At 45.7% G+C, this 13,479-nt stretch overlaps 1 long non-coding RNA gene across 1 annotated transcript in view; it reads left to right on the forward strand.

Moving 5' to 3' along the window:
• Nucleotides 1–4,762: 4,762 nt before the first annotated feature.
• Nucleotides 4,763–13,479, forward strand: part of LOC121077963 — a 56,515-nt gene continuing 47,798 nt past the window's right edge. Inside the window, exon 1 of the long non-coding RNA XR_005824390.1 lies at nucleotides 4,763–4,821. This is a non-coding gene — a long non-coding RNA (uncharacterized LOC121077963). The remainder of the gene's footprint in view (nucleotides 4,822–13,479) is intronic.

A 13,479-nucleotide genomic window follows, 5' to 3' on the forward strand; every position in this document is an offset into this window, starting at 1 on the left:
CAGCGAATTCCCCTTTAACCAGAAACTGGAAACATACATTAGAGAAATAAAACAATAGTTCTTGTCTTTCTCCCACAATCCTTAAGTTAAATGACTTCATTAATTTGAAGGGATTCTTGCTCCTGTTTCTCTCTGATTAATTCTGACTGTCTGTATGAAGAGTGGGTATATTCTTTGTGTGCACGGCATTTTTGCAGAGATGCTAATGTTCTCATGCCGTAAGTAGCCCTGAAGTATTCACATTCAGCTCTCTCCTAGTTTCTACCTCCAGAACATTTGTTTGCCTGTTTTCACTCTGGATTGCTCAGCAGATGATTGAATAATCACAGAGGCCATTTCTTTTTCCTTCATTATTTTTGAAAGCAAATATAGGCAGAATTCAAGACCCTGGAGAAAATACAGCTTTACTAAATTTTGAAATTGTAAAGTGCTGGCAGCAGCTAGATAATACCCATTAAAACATCAAGCTGAAGCTCTGAAACATCTCTTCAGTTTACATAGTATTTCAGCTGGAAGTATGTTCTATGGGAGTTTTTTCCATGGAAACCTGAAGTGTAATCCCCCAAACAACTCACTTCACTCTAATGTATATGGGCTTAATGTTTAGATACCACCCAGCTATGTTAGTCTGGTTGCTATGGTCCTGTTTTCTTTTTTATATAGCCTTTGATTAATACACTGGCCACTGAAAGAAGATGGGGGACTGGTATATGAAAATGCCATATGTAGCTCACTGGGTAGAGATGGGCTTACTAGATGCAGAAGCTCTGTTAGCGTCTTCCAAGAAACTCTGGCACTATAAACAGTCTTGGCCTGTGCTTATATAGTATCTCAGTCCCCTCCACACTGCTGCCAAGATTTCTCCTTGCAGATTTTTTTCGCCCATCATCCCCACCCCATTACTTGGTGCCTGAGCCTGCTCACGGCTCGGCCAGGCGCCTGCGGCTTGCAGCACGTCCTGCTCGCCCCAGCTCCAGCCTCTCTCCAACCAGGATTAATGTTGCTAATGACCTGATACAGGTGGCTTACAGCACAGACAGAAGCAGGCTCAGACTCAAGCAAGGTGACAAATCTTCAGATGTTATATCTTGGCAGAAGTGTTGACTTTCGGGCACAAGGGTAACCCATGAATGCAATGCTTGGTGAAGCTGGGCCAGCCAACAAAGCCTCATGGATTATTATTCTATTAATCCACTCCAGTTTTCTCCCACTAAAAAATGCCTTTCCCTTTTTACCAGCCTCAGCCAAACCTGTTTGTAAGGAAGTTGGTTAACTATCACCACCTCTATATCACAAAGGGAGAAATTGAGGCTTGGAGAAGTGCAATGCTTCGTCTTGAGGACACTAAGCAGGCCGGGCAGAACTACAGCCTAGGTCCCCAGTTGTAGCACCCACTGCCCTGCTGAGAAAACCGGAACAAAATTATATCTTTACCTTTTGCTACTAATCAATACCATTATCAGCCACGTAACTGCATAGTTTCCTGAACCAGTAAACTTTTAAACTGTTATAGTTTTGTATCTGTGTTTTCTCAACCCTTCTCTCTGCTCTCAGGCTTTATTTTAACTCATCTTCTGTGGGATTTGTCTGAACATACATAGATATCTGTAATGCAGATGTAGACATATGAGTAAATAATTTGAGGCTTTGCAGGCAATGGAAAGAAATAAGCTCTATAAGGCACTTTTCTTATCTTAAAGTAGCAGCTGTAATAAGTCAGATGAATCACACCCTTTGACCATAAAGGCAGGCCGGGCTGACTCAGATGCACAGGCGAGAGCTCTGTTACTTGCGAGATGAATGCTACAGACAGCTGATAGCAAGGTGGGCTCACAGTGTGCCCAGCCCTCCTTGCAGGAGAACTCCTGTGCAGTAAGGCATCTTCAGAGAGACACCTGCAAATCAAGACCAAGAAGGAGCCTCTTTTAGTTTTAACAAACTAAAAAGTTGGGCAGCAATGCACTGCCCCAGTGCCATTGCTGGAATCAAACTGGCTGCTGGAAAATGCAGTGCCTTACAGATGCGTGTACACTGGCCACGCAAAAGAAGGCTGTGACAAGGCCGCTGGGAGGTTCCCCAAACCTCGCTGTGTAAAGCGGGAGCAGGACCAGAGCATCCTTCACCTCAGATCTGGATTCCTTCTAGGAGAAGTAGCCCCACTAATGAACCAGAGGGTTCCAAACATTTCTCACAAAGTCGCTCTGGCCTTGCTTTTTAAGCAAAATATCCTGAAAAGTTAAAACACGTGATCAATAAGGGAAAAAAGCAGAGCAAATATAACTTGAGCCCCAAACCCACTGGGGACGTTGCAGAGGCACTGTTGCAGGCAGCAGGAGGAATGATAAGACAAGTCCAGAGCAGCAGTGCAGCAACGTCCAGGTAGGGTCAGTGTCCTCCATCCCCATGAGCCTTCCGTCTAAATCCTCGGGCGCTGCTGAACACAAAACCATTGTGAGAGCTAAAAACCAGCAGAAGAAAACGGAGTGAGCATGCAATGTCAGGAAGCCCGTTTTGTTAGGCCACGAGATGGCAGTCGGTGCACGCCGACCCCCGCCCTGCCGTGCCGGCCGCCCGGCGCTGGGCGCGGGGAGCTGGGGGCCGGCGCTCCCCTATCGCCGTGAGGTTCCTCTTCAGCCCATTCCCTTCCCTGGCCTTAGAATTGACGCAGAGCCACACAAACTCTGCGGGGACGAGGAGGTGGGTGGGGGCACCAAGCCAGGGCATCCTCTCGGTGGTGCCGGATGAAGCCGCGGGCCCAACACGCAGCTCTGAAGTAGTAGTGGTATATCAGGAATACCCCACCGCCTCAGAGCGTAAGGGAAGAGATCCTCCCTTTGGTCTGAGAATTAGCAAAAGTTTCCATCATCTGCTACATGGCTAAAGTTTTTAAAGAAAACTCCATTCTTCTTCCAAAGAAGATGGCAGGCATTTATTGTTTCTGTGCTCCTTTCCTGGAGAAGTTCAGCAACGTCTCCAGGTGACATCGGTCCTACAAGAGCTCCATGGGTCACTCAGATCTGGTACTCCAGGTCTGATTTCAGACCTTCCAACACATTTTGCCCAGTACTGCTAACGCAGCCCTACACGCCGCTCCGCTCCTTCGGGTGTTAGGATGTGCATACAGCTGCTTCTCATCCTTTCCAACAGAAGTTAAAAAATCCGTGTAACCATAATAAAAAAGGGGGTGGGGGAGGATAATGATTTTTTGGCCAACTGCCTCCTCACAGAAACAATGACTGACTTAGCAGGGAGAAGTTAATGGCTGCTCCAGTGACCTCCACAGTCACTGCACTCATTTAAGCAGTTACACTTAATTATGCTGAGTAATACACAAATTCCATATGTTCTGTGAGCAAATTCCTCTTTGTTCTATGGAAAACAGAAATCCAGCGGAGGCAGGAGAATGCCTGTTCCTGACAGCACTGCCTTATAATCTATTTACAACTGAGTTTCTCCATCTTCTTTGGAAAGGAATAACACTTCTTTGTTGTCTCTGGCCGTAATTAATATGCCATAATTCAGGTCCAAGAGACATATAAAAAGAGACTTAAAGCAGCGTTAGCTTTCAAGCAGAACAAATAATTTTGGAGAAGACCAGTATTTTCTATACTGAAAACTCTTTTCACTGGTTTTAATTAAAGTCTTTCAGTTGCTTGAAAACGGAATGTGTTTACTTCAGCTGCGCGCTGGGTTTGAGCGCACCCGGCCCCGCAAGAACCCCCGGGGAAGGCTGAGCTGCCGCGGGGGCTGCCGGCGGCAGAGCTTTGGCACACTGATGCAAAGCGGCAAGAATATCCAGGAGAACTAACCCGCCCTCAGCGCCTCGGGTTTCTTTTGTTCACAAATAACTGTCATTTTTTGTTGCAAGAAAGATACATAGAGGAGAGTAAGTGTTTGAAAACATTTGAAAACTGTATTTAGCAGTCGTTCAGTAGTCTGAGTTGGGTTCAGCATTCACAGCTCCCTTCCTCCAGTTACCTGGTGACCAGACAGCCCTTGGGAAGCAAAGTACTGTTTAAGCAGAAGACGTGCATTTCAGATAAGACATGTTTTGAAACAATATACAGTTTGTGTGCACAACTAGTGCCAAGGAGGCGCTGCCACAGCCTGCTGCAGCAGCCCGCAGAGAGCCCCCTCAAAGCCCCCCACTCCTACTTTCATTGCACCTGTAAAAACCACGCTGCTGAGGGGATGAGCCTCCACTCCCGCGTGCTGCCCTTTGCCCTGTGCCTTGTGGGCAGTCTGGCAGGCGGGAGGAGGTTTAACAAGCCCCCCGGTCCCAGCTGTACACAGTCAGTGTCAGCACAAGAGGCACACTTGCATCCCCTCGTTCCTTGCTTATAGTCTTGGGTCATCGTGGCTACAGCAACAGTGCTATTTACTAGCGAAAATATATATTCAAAAGGTCACATGCAAGCGGGGTAGGCGAGCAGAGAGGACGATGCCCTGGGAGCTGAGCGAGGTGGGATGGCAGCGAGGAGAGCGCTGCGGGCCCAGCCCCGGGCTGCTGTAGGGTCCTGGAACAGACACCATCACGGCATGCCCTGAGCAGCGCTCCGCACTGCAGCAGCAGGGAGGGAGGGAGCTAGTTCGTTAGTTAGTTGGCTAATTAGTTGCTTGTTTGCAGTTTGTGATGCTTACAGGTTGGGCAGTGCTGCTATAGAGGGGCGAGAGGCTGCAGGTGTGCCCCATCCATGCAGGTGTGGCCCATTTGCACAGGGCTGTCCCCTCCATGTGGCTGTGCTTATCTGTGCAGCCAGCCGGGGGGGCTCCCTTCTCTTTGAAGGGTCCCCTTGTGCTTGCAGAGAGGCCTGGGTGCAGGTAAGGGTTTCCATGGTGGGCTGGGGGCTGTGTAATGGTTGTTGCAACCCAGAAGAGAACAGGTCTGAAATTTTTGGATGGTGAACAGGCCTGAAGAGTGCAAGGGGGGAACTTGTTCAGCAGCCCTCTTTTGGGTCTGTGCGGGTCCTGCTGCGAGCGGGGTGAGGGCGGCTGCTGCGTCCTGTGGGGTGCTCCCTGCCAGGCTCTGGTGTTCTTCCTCAGCTGTCTGCTTCTCTGGCCCCTTGCCTCTCCAAGTGCCTTGTGCTCCCTGTGCCCAAGGTACAGCAGCTTCAGCCTGGCTGTGGGGTTTCTCCTTGCTGGCCACACACGGTGCACCACTGTTGTGTGCTAGTGCTGTGGGTGCCCCAGCGCAGCGGGAGCTTTCTTCCCCCTGGTGTGCTGGCAGCAGCCAGGGCTCTGCTGGGCACTAAGGAAAGAACAAACTCACGTCGGTATATACACCGTGTAGTAAAATACTTTATGTTGTTATGGCAACTGAAATTCTAAAAATAATCTGAAGAGCAAGAGATGATGTAAGTCAAAATGACCACACTCTTCTGATTATGAGCTCTTTAAAATGCTTTCCATGCAAAGAATTCTGAAGTTTATTGTTAAGTTTTCCTCCTCTTTGTAACTTACCAACCTAGGAGGTATCAGTCTCTTTAAAAATTGTTGCAGGGACTGACAAGTGACAGCTCCAGTGCCCTTTGAGGCAGCTCAGCCACAGTGGCAGCTGCCATGCTGCAGCATAAAGGGCAGAGGCTGAATCTACTGGGTATAGAAGTTGTTCAGAATTTGTGTGGATATTCCTGAAAAACAATTTGATTAATCTTTGGGATAACTTCAACATCTTTGAGCAAAAGCCTACAATTATGTTTTGTGGTAACAATGAGGGCAGAAGCAATAGCTGTTTTAGGACTGTATCTGCAAGCACAGAGGATGTGGCTTCTGGGGTATGTGTTGTATAGAGAAATAGTAAAGATAATTGGGCTAATCCTCAAAATCATATATTGGTTTTATGAACAAGTGACTTTATAGGTAATCTTCATCTCTTTGCATTGTTCTGCTTGTGGTGTATTTGTCCAGAATTGGAAGCCTTCCCCATTTCCTAGTAAATGAGGTTAGAAGCTTTTACTTTTCTGTTTTTCACTAGTTCTGTGTAGGGAAAGACAACTTGTGAAACTGAATGTATTGTTTCTCTTACTACTAATAATAAACACACTCTTGCTTTGAGTTCACTAAATACAGCTGTTTTACGTTGTGAAATCTCAAGGCTCTGCTTTATCAGAAGGAAACCTCTGAAGAGGCCATGCTTGTTACCACTGGGTGCTGTGTTTGAACCAAAGTTGGAATTACAAACAGTGAACTTAAGTCATTCTTGGAATGACTGGAGAAATGAGCTTTATAATGTCAAAATCCAAGCTGCAGCTGCAATCCTTTTATTAATCATAATTAAACTTTCATGGAGTTGCTCTTGTACGTGCTAGCGAGGCCAGGCACATCGGCTTCCTACTGTCGCACCAGCCCCCAGCAAAGCCCTGCTGGGAGGTGGGTGCAGGGTGGGCGTCGGGCTGCAGCGTATGCTGGGAGGGCAGGTTGGCCCCGGGCATGGGGCTTCAACCCTGTTTGTGTGGCAACATCTCCCTTGGCTGACTGTCCCGCTCTGCCCATGTTTCATACCGCCTGTTCTTGGTGATAAAGTGCAAAGCCCCAGGGTGGCAGGGGCACAGCACTGCCCCCCACCAGCTCCATCCTGACGCAGCTCCTCGGGGCAGGCGCTGCGCTGTGCCCGCGGTTTGCATGGGGACAGCTTCAGGTGTGCCTCCGGCTTCTCCTGCAGCTGGGTTTGTCCTGCATCACTGCCGAAAGACAAAAACATCTGGAGAAGGGGCCACAGAAAGGAAGTTTTTCTCGATTCAGAGGGAGAGCTGTGGGTGTCAGCTAAATAGTATGTGTGTATGAGAAGTGGCATTTAATTAAAGGTAATGTAAACAGAAAAATGCATTAGCTTAACGTGTGCCACAGAATGAGGGCGCTTACAAAGAGCATCGAGGGGTGAAGCTGTGCACACATGAGGTTGCTTCTTGTGTCCTGCATTCCGGCAGGAACAAGTTAGCTGCCAAAGCCATGCTGTTTCTCTTTATATGTATAGACATATAAATAGGGTACATGTGTGTTTACCATGCACTGTAATTTTTTTTAGGTGCTATAAATTTCATGCCTCTTCCAAATATTTGAGCACTACTCTGACCTTTTAACCAAAACACTGAAAGTAAACTGTATGAAATCTATACATACAGTGGTTGTCATTGAAAGCTAACATTTACCCATAGTCATTACTGTTTATATTGCAAGAGCATGAAAAATTGCAAATATGGAGGAGAGAAGCTGCTGCTGATAGGAAGTGCTTTGAATCTGGAGAAGTAATGGCCTGGCAGCGGGGCTTTTCCATGCTCCTTGAACATTCCCCTCGTATGCCTTGTCCCACTGAGGAGCCCCTCCTGGGTTTGGGATTTTATTTTTGTTCTGTCAGTGAATGCTTGGGCCATCATTAATGCTGTGTCTGCTTGATTGTTATTCTGAGACTGCAGCAAATTGCCTTCAGTTGTTGTAGTCACTTCCTTCAGTGCAGCAGGATGTGGCACTCTGGGGCAAGAGGCAGTAAAACTTGTGATTTCTGCACGAGGTTCTGAAATCTCCTGTTGATGACATCTCTGCAGTTATACAATTGCTCTGTTTGTCTCCATCCTGCATCTCCGCTTTTAATCACTTAGGAGACGGGTGGAAGTAGGCTGTTTCTGCCAATTCAAGCCACAAGAAGTTGCCTGGGAAGGAGGCCCCAAAGCGGTGGGCACGGAGTGATGGGTGAGCTCAGCCCTGTTGGCAAGGGGTGGGTTAGAGCAGTGGGCACTGCATCCCGAGATTTTTTGTTTTTCCTAATGACCTACAGGCTCTATCCTTCTCCCTCTGTGAAAAGCAGTCACACTGGTGGTGGTGGGGGGGGAAACCATTCTGTATGAGAAGCAGAACTCTTGGGCAAGCTTGTTCATAAGGTCTGGTATGGGAACCCTTAGCTGCTGATGCCTGGGTGTGGGGCTCTGGTTGGGATAAGAGCAGCCCCTGGCCTCTTGGGGCTGCTCTTAAATGGGAAACCCAGCCCTGGGGGCTCCTGGAGTCCCAAGAGGATTCAGCCTGATGCCCCCAAAGGACCCCCTGTGCTTCCAGTGGTGAGTTCCTGAGGACATCCCGGGGAATGACCCTTCTTAATTCCCAAGGACAAAATTCAAGGAATTGCCCTCTGCCTCTTGTAGATGCTGGGAGTCTGGGCTATCCTAAAGTAACACTTCCACCTCTTCCACTCAATCTGTCAAAGCTTTCACAACTGTTTGTGGCTACATAGACATTTGCAGCTTCATTTTAACATGAGGAGTCTGTGTCTTGTCATCTTTATCGATTGAAAACTAAAGTGTATGGTGTGATTTGTAAAGCAACCTACTTTTCTGGGTTCCCAACCTTGTCTCAACTATAAGACTGTTTTTTGTTGTTTTTTTTCCTCTAATAGCTTTACTCTGTTAAACCTCTCTGATAATAAATGCTAGCCCATAGCTCATGGAATTGTGTAGAGTCGATTTTTAAGAGGCAGTAACATAAGATACAGGCACTTGGTGCACCAAGAAGAGGTTAATAATGTAGTGCTCTCTACTCTTCAGTGCTGGGCAGCTACATAAACATCCAAAGAAATGGCAGCAAGCCATGTATTTAAGTCAGTGTGACATTTTAATGTTGCATTGCAATGTTTGCATCTTATGCCGAACCAAGAGGCTTCTTGAACTATTGCCCTATTTACTCTATCAGTCTTTTCTATTAAGAATGTTTGGTCTCTGGAGCAAGACTTGTGTATCCATATGGTGACCCTTCTATCCTCAAGTGCCCTTGCTGGACACTAATACACATGCTGTAATATAGAAAACCACTTGGACTTAAATTGAGCATTTAGTAAAAATGCAGTGTTACCCTCAGGACTGTTTTGAAAACCAATGTCCTGATGAATGCAGTGTCATTATTTAGCTAAAAGAAACATGTTATTAGGACTGCCAGGGGAGGCTCTATATGTGGTACTGAAAATTCAGTATTGATTCTGAACGCAAAGTTAATACTATTGAAGCACGGGGCAGAGGAGGCTCAAAAAGTCACATATCCATGTTATTTCAACCAGTTGCTGTTTTAATATCAGTATTAATCTCAGTAATGGGGTAATAGGGGTAGGGCTGGAGAAGCAGAACAGCATTTGTTATCAGGCATGTTTCATGTAGGCTGCACCGGTATTCGGTGCCATAGCATGCATCTCTAAAGTTCAGTGTATTCATCTAAATATATTTACAACTCTTTATTAAAGAGTTTTGCTTCCTTTAAATTGCATGCTGTCCTTACTGATTCTAGCTTTTTTGCTGGATACTGTTGTTGAGAATGTCATATAAATAACGTTATTAAACATACCTGAAGCAAAAGGAACATGCTCAAAACTCACTTAAATATCTGAAAAGAAATAAAGAAAAAAGACCTTGACCATACATTTGATGCCTAGAAAACTTGGATATTCTGGGAAAATTGAAGTGTTTCATACATCAAACTTTGTTTTCTAGCCAGAGGCCTTCTTGTGGAGGAAATGACGAATTAAGGCCCTGACCATACCTTACAGGAAGGCACATGAATGGCAGATTTGATTCTGTGAGGGAGAAAGATGAATCATAACTCATGGAAACACAATTACCTGTTCAAATGATAATGGGTTAAACTTATTTGTCACCTTTTTATTGAAAAGGAATACATTTAGAAATCATGTCACCCCTGCCTAAACCAAGGAACAGTGATAATCCATAGCCCGCACAGGATTTCAGGGAGAAAATGAGCCAAATACAAGCACCTAAATAAAATCACAGTGGTGCTTCAGGCTGGTGAGGGCAGCACGATCCTGCTATGGCACCTTCCTGGGGGGGACCCCTCCGTGAGGAGGATGCGGGATGAGGGTGTGAGGCATGTCCCTGCCTTGTCAGTGCTGGGGATGAAGCTGAGGGGTGTTTGCCCCGGCTCGTGTCTGCCATGGCTCTGGATAAATCTCTCTGAAGAAGGGCCACTGTCACCTTTTTTGGGTGAACCATGGTGGGATTGGGAAGGGCAGATGTGGAGGCAAACACTTCCTTGGGCGTGCTGGAAGCAGAGATCTGTGTCTGTCTGAGGGGGAAGAGGTGTGCTCCATCTGCTCCTGTGCCTTGGAGAATGAGCAGCACCATCTTACTGCCTTTCTATTTATTTTACAGTAATGATGGCCTTATTTCTGATTCTGGTGGACCCAGCAAAATCTAAACTTGTTACCTGAGAGAGTTTTTTACCTCCCATGGTTTGTGAAGAATGTTTGGAAATTTCATGTATGCTCAGCTGCTTTGGGCACGCAGAGAAGAATAATGCTGTCAGTTTTTAAAACTTCTGGGAGAGTAGAGAAAAGCAGCATGCAGTTACCAGTATTTGAGGGGACATATGATAGGAGTTGTCATGTTTCTAATTACCAAAGTAATCATGACATTTACTTGTGTATGGCAGTATCTGGAAAACTTCTGAAGACCTCTTTTTCCATCGGAAAATATTTATGAAACAAAAACCATTCATAAAAAGGGTATGTTTCTTCCAAGCCTTCTAATTTAAGATCTTAGAAAAGGACTTCTTTCAAAATGACCTCTTAAACTGGGAGTAACATTTGGTTTGAAACATTAGTTAATGTTTGCTGGGAAAAAAAAAAGTTAAAAAGAAAAGGTTGGAACTGAAGTGAAATGTTCAAATGTTTTTAATGAGACTTTCTGGTGAGTTGCCCTCTTAGTCTACCCATCAGAACAAAGCAGACCATCATTTTTCATAGTGATGCTACACAGCCATTTGTCCTTCACAAAAGTCATTTGGGGGGGCTTGCTTATGGTGTAGTAAGGAAAGGGTGTAAGGTCCTTGGCCAAGACACCCTGTGGGTCCTGCATGCTCGTTCTGCTCTGGTGCTTGTGGGCAGGGATATTTACCCTTGCGCTCTTGGATGTGAGAAATGCGAGGCTGGCCAACAGCCTGCTTTATAATGTCAGTGGAGGATGAAATTTTGTTTTCCTCTTTCCTTGTTAGGACCAAGTGAGTAGTCTATCAAAGGCACTTAGAACATTTTGTATGTGCTATTGTATCTCTTGAACTGGAGAATGGATGCTGAGCCCTGCAGAACATACTGCCCAAGTATGGGGGTTCCCTCACTGTTTTTATATTCAGCTTCTGCAATATTCTGCTGCATGGCATAGGGGGTTGTCTTGTATGAGCATTCCTGGGAAACTGCTTATTTTGTTAATAACTTCTCACTAATATCTCTATATTCTTTTCTTGTAGCATGAGCAAATTATGTTTTTGCTATATCACTTTTTCCCCCCTAAAATGAAAGAAATGATATCTGATTGGGAACACTTAATAGGCATTAAATTAGATGTTAGACATATTTAAAAAAAGACAGGACATCTATATAGACAGCTGTGGGAGGAAAAAAGATTAGCTTTCCTGCCAAGTGGGAGTAGGTTCAAGTAAGTCCAGTACTATCCATACGCTATACTTAAACCAGTGCTTGGAAGACTACGGGCATTCCTAGCTATACCTTGTTTTCCTTGGCCATTTTATTGGCTAAATCTCTACTGACTTTTGGATAAAATCCTGATTTTTTCTGAAGTTAATGGAAATTTGCATGTGCTTAGTTTTTAGGTTTGCCCTTTTCTATTGTAGGTTTGCTTTTTTAACAATTTTTCTAAATTGTTACACTTGTGGGCTGGTATCCCCAAGCATAAATTTATGTACCCTGCAGACCTGAAATAGCTAAAAATTTGTAAGTAAATGTAAGATTGTGGAAAACTTGTTACTTCATTGTTCATAACTTCTCCCCTCACTGCTTTTTATTCCCAGTTCTCCTTTACTCCTCATACCGCTAAGCTTGTTTAAATAAGATACATGTGTTGAGTGAAGTGAGAAGAGCTTGTGGACTGTAATGTGAATGTTCACTGAGTGTAACAACACAGCTTGCTCAAAGATCAGAGATAATACAGCTGTATCTCTGCAGTCAGTATTACAGATATGCTGCACCCCGAGTTTGCAGGTAGTGAGAAAGGGCTGGATTATTTTTAATGAAATTATATAGCTCAGGTTTGTCTCTCACTTTCGTACTACTGGAGATGAAATATCCCCATGTCAGGATAAATGCTGTTAATCTGTAGAGAACTTGGTATGCAAATGTGGTTGCTCTCTAGCAGCAATTGAGTCCCTGCCTGGTGTTTGGCCTCGTGGTCCCAGGGCGCCTTGGCCTGAGCAGGGGGCTGCTCACGTGCTCAGACTCTGCTTCTCAGGGACCTGCGCATTTCGGTCCAGCTGGGGAGGAGGGGAGGATGAGGACATTGCCTTGCTCTAAAACAAGCTTTTCTGTGTTTCTGCAAACAGCAGCCAGCAAAAAGTGCCCCAAGGGATAGTTCCCTGGCTAGAGTTTAAGCCCTTCTGGGCAGGCTGAAGTTAGACAGCTTCAGGATGGAGGAGCATCAGAGCCACCTTTGTAAACAGGACTTTATGCCGCTCACCTTAATAACCCCTGGCGTAACGTTCAGCGGTCCTGCTGCAGTTGTGTTTGTACATGTGTAAGCTGTCTCTCGAGGTGTGGTCTGGCTCTATGGCTGAGGCAGTCACCACCATGAAGGACCTTCCAGCTCTCACGTTGTGCTGCCCATCCCCTCGAGCCTGCCCTGCTCTGAGTGGGGAGCTGGGAGGAACAGGCGCGGATGTTTGCATCCGTCAAGTGTAACTCAGACTGTTGCACGTGATCAAGATTATCATGGGCTTCAGTGTTGAAAATCATCATTAAAGAGGCAAATCTTTGCAGCAGTGTCTGGGTACCAAGCTTGACCTGGAGGCGGTTTGTAGCCATTCCCAACTCTCCTGGCAATACCACCACAGCCTGTGCCGGGTTGGCTGTGCTGCGCTGGCTGGTGGGGGAACTGCATGGGACAGGAAGAAGAATGCAGATTAAAGAAGCAAGTCAAAGCAATAGTGAAATGAGCCTAACTGTTTATTAATAAGATCATTTTAAAGCTGATAATAAACCCTAAGTTCTGCTGAATACGATTATGAAGAAGTGTCGGAGGTTAATTATCAATACTCTCTGCTCCTTAACAATGCTTTTTCACTGCTCTTCAGTAAAATGGTTTCGAGTATCTAGGGATTCCTTTGATCAAACAAGTATTTCTCTTCCAAGCTGGCTGTGCGCTGCTGTGTGCTAGGCTGTCATCAGCCTCACCATGGTGCTCTTCTCCTGGTGCATTAGCTAACCTCACTAATGGGTACCTTCTACTTTCAGACTAGTCTTCCAGGTTAACCACTTGCTAACCAATTCCCCAGAAATGCTCTATGTATGTTAAACATTCATTTAAAGGTGTTGTTTTTTGTTGCTGTTAATTGCCTAGATTTCATCCCAGCCCTTAGTAGTAGCTCCATCCCTATACCTTTAGGTTGTTAAACTCTGGAATTGCAGTGGCTGTGGTGCTGAGCCCTGAGTACACCTGGAGCTCATGCCCTCTTGGAGAAGGTGGTATGGGGTCTCTGTCCCAC

Source organism: Cygnus olor, chromosome 14 (genome assembly GCF_009769625.2).
Source record: "Cygnus olor isolate bCygOlo1 chromosome 14, bCygOlo1.pri.v2, whole genome shotgun sequence".
Taxonomy (NCBI): domain Eukaryota; kingdom Metazoa; phylum Chordata; class Aves; order Anseriformes; family Anatidae; genus Cygnus; species Cygnus olor.